General features: G+C 32.2%; 1 long non-coding RNA gene across 1 annotated transcript; it reads right to left on the minus strand.

The window, feature by feature from the left end:
- Positions 1 to 210: 210 nt before the first annotated feature.
- On the minus strand, positions 211 to 4,486 carry LOC133201534 (uncharacterized). The gene is made up of 2 exons (XR_009723107.1): positions 4,401 to 4,486; positions 211 to 348 (listed from the first exon to the last, which is right to left on the minus strand). It is a non-coding gene; the product is annotated as an uncharacterized LOC133201534 (long non-coding RNA).
- Between the last annotated feature and the right edge of the window lie 6,544 nt (positions 4,487 to 11,030).

Raw genomic sequence — 11,030 nt, forward strand, 5'->3', positions numbered from 1 at the left:
AATTTTTGGACATGTTGACCTTTGACAAAACCTTAACCCATTGGGTGATACTTTTTTTTTTTTTTTTTTTTTTCAATTGCTTGTATGAAGATTTATATATAGGCTTTCTTTATATAGTCTTGCAAGTAAAATACCTTCCTCATTTTCAAAGCCACAGCTAAATGAAAACCACCACTTTAAGTAAATTGTGGACACAAAAGCTGCACAATGTACAATACTTTATTTATTTATTTTCATTAAACATACCAATATTAAGCAGGCCGATGCTTAAATGCAACAAAAATAAATTATGCTGTATTCAACAAAACAGATGATTTTTCTACTCCACTCTTCAAGTTGTCTTTCATTCTAATAAAAAAAAAGGCATTAAAAAACAAATACATCATCTTTAAATAGGGTTCATTCTAAAAATATCAATAAGCTTCACTGTAATACCTAGCATAGAAAAACAAGAAGCCCAAGGGCATTGAATTGCTCTTCTTATAAACTGTACAACCTATCACTTCTATTTGAAGTCTCTAAGTATCCTGTATATTTAGATAAAGACTTGAAATTCCGAAGGTAGGTCATCATGATCTACATTTTTGATGAAACACTCTGAGAAACCAAGATGATTCTAAACATTAGTACCTGAGGGTAGGTCACAGTGACCTACTTATCACTTGTCATTCTCTAAGGACCCAAGATGCATCAACTAAGTTTGATGATTCTAAGCAAATTAATGCCTAAAATATTTTTTAAAATTATAACCATAAAATATCAAATGTAGGTCACAGTGACCTCCTTTTCAGTCAACTAACTCTGCAGACCCAAGATGCATCAACTGACAGAGTTTGATGATTCTAAGCCAATTAGTACCTGAAATATTAATTATAGCCATAAGTTTTCAAAAGTAGGACATGGTGACCGACTTTTCAGTCGACCAACTCCGAAGACCCAAGATGCATCAACTGACAAAGTTTGATGATTCTTAGCCAATAAGTACCGGAAATATTTAATTATAGTCATATAAATTGAAAAGTACGTCACGGTGACCTTCTTTTCAGTAGACCTACTGTGAGGACCCCAGATATAACAACTGACAAATTTTGATGATTCTAAGCAAAATAGAACCCGAAAATATTAAATACAGCCATAAAATTTCAAAAGTAGGTCATGGTGACTTACTATTCAGTTGTCATACTCCAAGGTCCCAAGATGCATCAACTGACAAAGTTTGATGATTCTGAGCCAATTAGTACCTAAAATTTAATTAAAACCATAAATTTTCAAAAGTAGGTCATTGTGCCCTACTTTTCAGTTGACTTACTCCGAAGACCCAAGATGCACCAACTGACAAAGTTTGATGATTCTAAGCCAATTAGTAATCGAAATATTTCATTATAGCCATATAAATTGAAAATTAGGTCATTGTGACCTTCTTTTCAGTTGTTGTACTCCGAGGACCCAAGATGCATCAACTGACAAATTTTGATGATTCTTAGCCAAATAGTACCCAAAAATATTAAATACAGCCATAAAATTTCAAAAGTAGGTCATGGTGACCTACTTTTCAGTTGTCGTACTCCAAGGATCCAAGATGCATCAACTGACAAAGTTTGATGATTCTAAGCCAATTAGTACCTGAAATATTTAATTAAAGCCATAAATTTCGAAAAGAAAGTCAAGGTGACCTACTTTTCAGTTGTTGTACTCCTAGGACCCAAGATGATTCAACTGACAAAGTTTGATGATTCTAAGCCAATTAGTAATTGAAATATTTAATTATAGTCATATACTGGTAAATTGACCTACTTTTCAGTTGATGTTTTTGAGGACCCAAGATGCATCAACTTACAAAGTTTCATGATCACAGGCCTTAAAATGTCCAAATTATGCCTCTAAAATGCTTTCAAATCGAATGCTGCAAAGTTCAAAAAGTAGGTCACTCTGACCTACTTTTTTAATAAATATGTTTTATGGCAACAAGATGCATCATCTTACAAGATTTAATGATTCTAAACCTCTCAGTATTCGAATTAATGGCCTCCATTGTTTTGAAAAAGATTAGCCATAAAATTCAAAAAGTAGGTCAAGGTGACCTAATTCTAAGTCAATGTACTTTGAGGACCCAAGATACATCAACTGACAAAGTTTGATAATCATAGGCCTTAAATTGTTCAAAATATGTCTTCAAATCATTTTGAAAAAGAATGGCTGCAAAATTTAGAAAAATAGGTCACCGTGACCTACTTTTGAGTCGACATGATATGAGGTCCTTAAATGCATCAACTGACAAGATTTGATGATCCTACTCATCTTAGTAAGCAAAATATCAACATTTTCATAAAATGTAATTTTTGGTCAACTCTGAAGTGACCTTGAGACCACACCCTTTGTCCCAGGGTTAATCCCTTTGCAAATTTCAATCTACAACATATCCTCATCCTTTTGTGTAAGTTTGGTGATAATCTGTCCAGTGGTTCTTGAGAAGAAGATTTTTTAGCAACCAGTACTTTTGTTTCTATTTCCTTATTTTCTCCCCTTGTTTAAGGGTCAAAACCCTAGTTTTAGTATAAACGGGAACCTTTGGGCCAAGGATACCCTGTGACAAATTTGACAATAATTGGCCAATGGGTACTTGGCCCATATTCTAAAAAGTTTACGCACACCGCACAAATGGCCATAGCTTTAGCTCTTTGAATCTTTTGCTCAGAAGAGCTAAAAACTGATAAACTGCTTCTGAAAATCCTGTGCCTATATATCAATAGTTTTGTAGAATATGTATTTAAACATTTTTCTGTTTTCAATGAATTACACACATAGTGGTATTTAGAGTCCAGTTCTGAATTTTTTTTAACAATCCCATCCTTACATTAACCATAATAGCATGTCTCATGATTATGTGTGAAAAAAATTGTGTTCAATACAATATAATGCATTGTAAAAAATTAATCATCATAATTGCACAGTCTTGTTAAGGCACTCTGACTGAATATAACTGAGCTAATTGATATACAGTGAAACTTGTCTAATCCGGACACCACTGGTTCCAAAGAAATTGGATGGATTAGACAACATTCTAAACAATGGATTTTATTATAAGGGACTTTAAAATTTACAATATTTACAATCAATATTTTGGGATATACAACATCCAGATTAGACATTTAAAAAAAAAATTCTTGCAAAAAGAAAAAAAAAGGCACTTTTAATATATTATCTACATCTATTTTTTTTTTCTTCAAATGTAGCATAGTTCAAATGAAAGTATTAAGAGTATGGTGTGGAGGAAGAAAAAAAGTCTGATTCAGAAAAGAACAGGCTCATTAAATACTAATTTTAACTTGTTAATATTTGGCACTGAGTTTATTATCTTTGTCATGGGGATTGGATCAGTATTTAATTTAAATTACAACTGCTTTGCCAAAATTTTCAATCATATAACAATAATATCAATTTGCAATGAATTGCAATTAAATTTCAATTACTTAAAAAATATATTAATTAAATTATAAATCACATATCTCATTTTCAAAATATGATTTTTTGAAGGTGTATGAGGTGAGAAATTATAGGCATTTGAAATTGAAGATAATGTATTTTATATTTTGAACCAATATTGAAGAAATTTTCCAGCAAGTTTATTCATTAGATATCTCATGGATGTTCATTAAGAGAATTGTTTCTTACAACCACAACCACCCCCCCCCCCCCAAAAAAAAAAAAAAAAAAAAAAAAAAAAAAAATCAAGCACATTTCAAAACAAAATCGATTATACTAGCATGTCCTTTTCATTATATAAATGCCAACTTCAACATCTCTGTTGTACATAAATGTTTACCTTTCTGAATCAAATTTACTTAGAATTCTATAATCACATATTATGAGAACAAAACACACTTTTCATATCTGAAAGATTTATTTTTTGCCTAAACCCACTGACATGTAAACAATGTATCATATTTACATTTTTATATATTTATTTTAGAATATGCAATAATTTAAATAGTTTTCCTCATTCATGCACAGGTAAAATAAAAACAGGAAAAAAGACAGACGGATAAAAATGTTTATTTCCATTCTTGTTATCTTGGCAATGAACGTTTACCATGAATCTGTTAATCTTACATTTTTCTATGACAGAGACATAAATTCAACTATGTATTGTTGTAACTTGTAAAAAAATACATAAAAATCCCATGTTTATGAGCTTCCATAAATAAAGTATATTTTTAAAGCTCTAGCATAATCATAGACTTGTTTGAGAATTTTGTTGATTTGCGTATATGCAGTAGTGCTCAGTTGTGATCAGGTGATGGCCGCTTACGTGGTACATGTAATGGTATCTTCCTATGTCCTTTTTTACAATCATTTTCCATAAATAACAATAAATTAACAACCACATATCATATACTTACTTCACAGGCGTGTATGTATGAATTCAAAGAGGATTTTCTGTTCAGAATCCACGAATATCAACAAGGTACACAAACTCAGCAAACGTGGCGAAACGTGGTTTCACAACCGGGAAATAGAAATATTGAAATAAAACGCGGTTGAAAGACGGATCATATTCCGGAAATGGATGTTCAGTTTTTGTTTTTTTTTTAATCCTTGTCGTTTTTGGTGTAATCACTTAAGAATTTAACTAATTGTAAAATTTAATAGAACGTTTTTATTTTAAGAAAATACATGACTTAATGACGTATCAGTACTATGCATTTATGTACTGAACAAATACCAGTAAACTCTTGGAGTGTAAAAAGTCATTAAGTTAAATATGTATGTTACTTTATACATACGTGTACGTCCATAGTGTATGTATGTGAAATTAAAAAAAAAAATAGAAGCACACGTTAGTGGTTTGAAGCTCCCTCCCTAATTATCTCCTTGGCTTGGAAATCTTATATTTTTACAAGCTCTTGAAAATTAATAATCATTCCATTTTACATGATAAGTTATGTCTTCCAACATTAATCACAAAGAAGTTTTTCTAATTTGATTTTCAAGTCGAAGTAAAATTTTTCATTTAATTTTAGGTACGTACTTTTAAGACTTCAGAGTTCATTGCAACAAACATATTTATTTCTCCCATCCAGAAATAATAAGTCTTTGAAACACAAAAATTCCTTTAGTTATCAATTGATGTATTTGGTTACTTTTAATAAGTGCAGATGAAGTTTTGGGTCGTCATTTTGCATTCTTTTGTTTGTTGAAAAGCAGAAAAAAAAGAAAAGAAAAGAAAACATATTCTAAAAAAATAAAGAGAGGTGGAAAGACCTCTAATTGTTCTGTGAACAATTAGTCTCCTAGTGTTTATTATTATTATTTTTCCGTTACCGCCTTTTGAACCGAAAGACTTTTCGAAAAAGTTTATAGTTCATGATACTCGACATCAAAAGTTATTTCGAAAAACTACCCAACGAGTATGACCTATGACCCCTTTCGGAGTTCTTGCCCCTTGTACGAAAATCCTTGTTATCGCTACTCCTTCGAAACCGTAAACCGTAGAGGTACGGAACCTTCACTAATGTCTTTGACTAATTGAGGAGACTCTTCAATCTTTTCATTGCGAAAGTATTGATCGACCCCTTTTATGAATTATTGCCCCTGAAAGTTTTTGATGTTTACAAATAATTAGAAATTTTCAAAACCATAAGTTGTAGAGACATGAGACCAACTGCATAAGATTCATTGACCTTTGACCTTAAAATACATACAAAGGTCAAAGATCAAGGTCATTCAAAATATGAGAAATAAAGCTCTTTTTATATCTCTTTTGTCTTTCAACGTATACTATCTGTCTTTGCATCATTAATATGTGCTCTTAAATCTATTTCAGTGATTTCATTCTTGTCCCCTAACTGTAGAGACATCAATTCTTCACTAATGTCTTCAGGGTCTTTAGACACAACTACAATTTATTCAGTGCTAAAGGATCCAGTGACCCCTTATATGAGTTATTGCCCTTTAACGTCTTTGCACTTAACAGTAGGCCTTATAACTTCAAAAGTACAAGACCTAGAAGCATGGAAACAATTGCAATGTGATTCTTGACCTTTGACTTTCAATATGTTGTAAAGGTCAAAGGTCAAGGTCATTTCAAAATTTTTAAAATTTTCATTTTTTCTATCTCTCAAGCTATTTATGGATTCTTTTTGTATAAAAATTAACTTTAGAGAGTATAATAAAAAAAAATTAAAGAAATTTAAAGAAGGTGGAAAGACCTCTAATTGTTCAAGAAAAATTAGTCTCCTAGTTATTATTTTTCCGCTACGGCCTTTTGAACCGAAGGACTTATCGAAAAATTTTATAGTTCATGATACTCAAGATCAAAAGTTATTGCGAAAAACTACCCAACGAGTATGTCCTATGACCCGTTTCGGAGTTCTTGCCCCTTGTACGAAAAACCTTGTTATCGCTACTCCTACAAAAACCGTAAACCGTAGAGGAACGGAATCTTCACAAATGTCTTCGACTAATTGAGAGGACTCTTCAATCTTTTCATTGCGAAAGTTTTCGTTGGCCCCTTTAATGAGTTACTGCCCCTGAAAGATTTTGATGTTTACAAATAAGAAAAAAAATTCAAAACGATGTCAAAGAGACATGGGACCAACTGCATGAGATTCATTGACCTTTGACCTTAAATATATACAAAGGTCAAAGGTCAAGGTCATTCCAAATATGAGAAATTAAGCTCTTTTTATATCTCTTTTGTCTTTTAACATATACTAAATATCTTTAATCATTAATATGTCCTCTTAAAACCATTTCAAAGATTTCATATTTGTCCCCTAAGATTTACCCCTTTAAAAGTTATTGCCCCTTTTACTGAAACCTTGTTATCGCTACTCCTCCGAAACCGTAAACTGTAGAGACACGAAACCTTCACTAATGTCTTAAGAGTCTTTAGACACAACTTCAGTCTATTTAGTGAGAAAGTATCCGATGACCCCTTATATGAGTTATCGCCCTTTAACGTCTTTGTGCTTACTATTATACCTTATAACTTTAAAACTGAAAGTCGTAGAAGCAGTGGGTCAAGTGCAATATGACACTTGACCTTTGACCTTCAATATTTATTCAAGGTCAAAGATCAAAGTCATTTCAATTTTTTTAAAATGTTCATTTTTTCTATCTCTCAAGCCATTTATGGATTCTTTTTGTATAAAAATTAACTTTAGAGAGTAAAATATGAGAAATATATGAAATTTAAAGAAGGTGGAAAAACTCTAATTGTTCGAGAACAATTACTCTACTAGTTAGGTCTTTCCACCTTTCTGTGGAAAAACCTATTGATTTTCTTCTGTTTATTTTTATTATTATTCTTATTCTTTTTCTTATTATTTTTCTTCCGCTGATTATTTTGTTTCGATATTTATCGAAAAGATTTTTTGTTCATCGTAGAGGTCATTAAAACTTATGAACAAATTTGACCCAATGCATATAACCTATGACCCCTTTCGCAGTTATTGCCCCTTTCACTAGAAACCTTGTTATCGCTACTCCTCCGAAATTGTAAACCGTAGAGTTACGAAACCTTCACCAATGTCTTCGACTAATTGAGAAGACTCTTCAATCTATTCATTACGAAAGGATTCGTTGAGCCCTTTTATGAGTTATTGCCCCTGAAAGTTTTTGAAGTTTACAAATAATGAAAAAAAAAAATTTAAAACGATAAGTCGTAGAGACATGAAACCAACTGCATTAAATTATTTAACCCTAGACCTTGAAGATTATGTCAAGATCAAAGGTCAAGGTCATTCCAAATATGAGAAATAAAGCTCTTTTTATAGCTCTCTTGTCTTTCAACATATACAATATATCTTTGCATCTTTTATATGTACTTTTAAAACTATTTCAAAAATTTCAATCTTGTCCCCTAAGCTTAGCCCTTTTAAAAGTTATTGCCCCTTGTGCGAAAAACCTTGTTATCGCTACTCCTCCGAAACCGTAAACCGCAGAGACACGAATCCTTCACTAATGTACTCAGGGTCTTTTAACACAACTTTAATCCATCAGTGTGAAAGTATCCGGTGACACCTTATATGAGTTATTGCCTTTTAACGTCTTTGCGCTTACTAGTAAACCTTATAACTTTAAAACTTAAAGTTGCAGAAGGATGGGGTTAATTGCAATGTGACCCTTGACCTTTGACCTTGAATATGTGTTCAAAGTTAAAGGTCAAGGTCATTTCAGAAATTTTAAAAATTTCATTTTTTTTATTTCTCAAGCCATTTCTGGTTTCTTTTGTATAAAAATAAGCAGTAGAGAGTTAAATGTGAAGAATATATGAAATTCAAAGAAGGTGGAAAGACCTCTAATTGTTCGAGAACAATTAGTCTACTAGTTAAGGTCTTCCGTCTCCACGGAAGACCTTATAGTGATTCTATTGTTTCTTATTAGGTCTTCCGTTTTCTACGGAAGACCTATAGTGATTCTACTGTTTCTTCTTCTTATTATTATTATTAAGGTCTTTCGTCTTCACGGAAGACCTTATAGTGATTCTACTGTTTCTTCTTTTTCTTCTTCTTATTAAGGTCTTCCGTCTCCACGGAAGACCTTATAGTGATTCTATTGTTTCTTATTATTATTATTAAGGTCTTTCGTCTCCACGGAAGACCTTGTAGTGATCCTATTGTTTCTTATTATTATTCTTTTTTTTTTTAGGCAAAATTTTGTGCACGCGATTTCTCGAAAACTATTCAATGAATTTCTTTGAAATTTTCAGGGATAAAAGGTCTCTATATGAAGTTTATATAAAATTCCGTTTCTTGGTAAATTCGGTTCCAGTGCCAAGTTATGGACAATTTCCTGATTTTAAAATGAAATTTTGTCCTCGAAGGATCTAAGAAACGGCTAAAGATATGAACTGGAGACTTGTTAGAGATGATAGACCATGACTTCTAGATGTTCGAAATTACCTTGGTTTTCGTCGTCAGTACTTCCGGTCGTCACCGGAAGTGTTCAAAGAAATCGAAAATTTCAACTTTTCTTTTTTTAATCAAATTTTGCATCACTTTATTGCTTCTCTTTCGCAGTTTCGAAATATGTTGGTCCTACCGGAAACAAAAACGACAACTTGAGGTTATAAGAGAAAAACTACATAATTTGAGTATTTTTCTTTCCCATAAATATCTTTTATAAGTAAAGTATTTGAAATGATTTTTAGATATTTTATTCACATTGCAAATGTCTAGAGTAACATCAAATATCTTTGCAAAATTCACTTCCGGTCGCGTGTTTTTCTGTCCTCAAAGTGAGAAAATATCTGAGCGAGATCTCAGAAACGGTATGAGATTAAGAAAACAAACTTATATGAGTAATAGACCTTGAAGAGTATGCAAAATCATTTGGGTTAAACTGTCAGCCGTCACTTCCGGTCGTCACAGGAAGTGATCAAAGAAATCAAAATATTCAACTTTTCTTGTTTAAATTAAGACTTGCATCACCTTATTGCATCTTTTTCGCTGTTTTGAAATATGTTAGACTCCTCCGAAAACAAAAACGTTAACTTCCGGTTTTAGGAGAAGAAATACATAATTTCGATATTTAAAGGGGGAGTTTCGATAAGGACGCTTATCGGCCCACTTATTTTCATAAAAATAAATTTCGTTTTATTTTTTTCAAAATTGATTTAGAATTCAAGATATATATGTAAATTTTTGTTATTTATATTTCAAGAATTTATATGAGATGAATTCACGCCGTAGTTGGCACATTCTTAGATGTACTCTCAAATGCTTTAACATTAGGCTAATGGGAAAATATAAGATGGTGGCAATTATAAATCGCTGGTAAGAATATGAAGTGCATGAGGGACACTCACCTAGTTTTGCTCAGTAATTAGATATACTCTGCACACTAATATCTTAAAGTATGATGAGTGTCGCGTGTGCACTTCATATCCAAAAATTGAAAATTGTCTAAAATTTGCATATCTAAAATTAGAAGCTCCTGGTTACTTGATCTGACGCCGTGTTTAAATACAAAGCCAAAAGTAGCATATTTTTTTCTAAACCAAAGAGAACTCTCTAAAATATTTACATAAGGCAACATGATCGTATACTATCGTTATTTCCATACTTATTTCGTCGCTCGCGTATAAGGTTAACGTCACATATTTAGCTCACCTACACGAAGTTGGGGGAGCTTTTGTAATACCATCGTTATTGGCGTATAGGTAATTAAATGTTTTAATCAATTTTTTTTATATCATCAGAGTCGCCTGATCTATTGTGTTTTCTTGTCATCTGTCGGGTTTTAGATGCTGCATTTTCAGTTAAAGAATGTCCAGGTTAATGTTTTAAAAGCAGGTTAATGTTTATGGAGTAGTGCGGCTATAAGCACTTGTTGAGAAGACGTGCTTCATGATGCATCTTTAGATGCACACTGTCAGACTTGCTTCAGATGCTAGATCTGACTTACATTTTCTCGATGAATGCTCAGGGTATATATTTTGGAACATGTCTCATTTTCATGTAATTATAATCCCTATCTTGAAGAAATATGTACCGATGATGCATTAAGGGTTACACATTACCAGAACTGTAACAGATGCCGGATCTTACATTTTCAGAATGACTGACTGAACTAAAGAGAAGTTTGAGGATTAGTCCATTCATTAACGTTCTTTATCATGGATATGGTTATAGCCATTTCTTTGAATAGAAACTCTCCTCGCTTCAATCTGTTAAAGAAGGTTCACATATATTTCCGTGTGGTCTACATGTAGGGAACGTAGATCACTTTTAAGACTGGATGTTGATGTTGATGTTGATTTGTACGTTTCTGCAGGATATGATTTGACACATATATCTGGTATTTACAAATGTATTTTAAATTGCGGCTATGATCTTACAAATCAAATAGTGACTAGAGCTGGTGAAACAACATAAGCATCACAAGGAAGTTGGGAAGCGCGAGGAATTACATGTAGGTCCTCGCTTGCCTTGATTGTCTCAATTTTGCTGAAAACTAATGCACCTCTTTATGTGCGTAAATACTTTTAAGTTTAAGAATGAATTGAAGACATGCATTCAATGTAT

This window comes from Saccostrea echinata, unplaced genomic scaffold (assembly GCF_033153115.1).
Source record: "Saccostrea echinata isolate AGI-Se365-2 ecotype Australia unplaced genomic scaffold, CSIRO_AGI_Sech_v1 ptg000044l, whole genome shotgun sequence".
In the NCBI taxonomy this organism is placed as follows: Eukaryota; Metazoa; Mollusca; class Bivalvia; order Ostreida; family Ostreidae; genus Saccostrea; species Saccostrea echinata.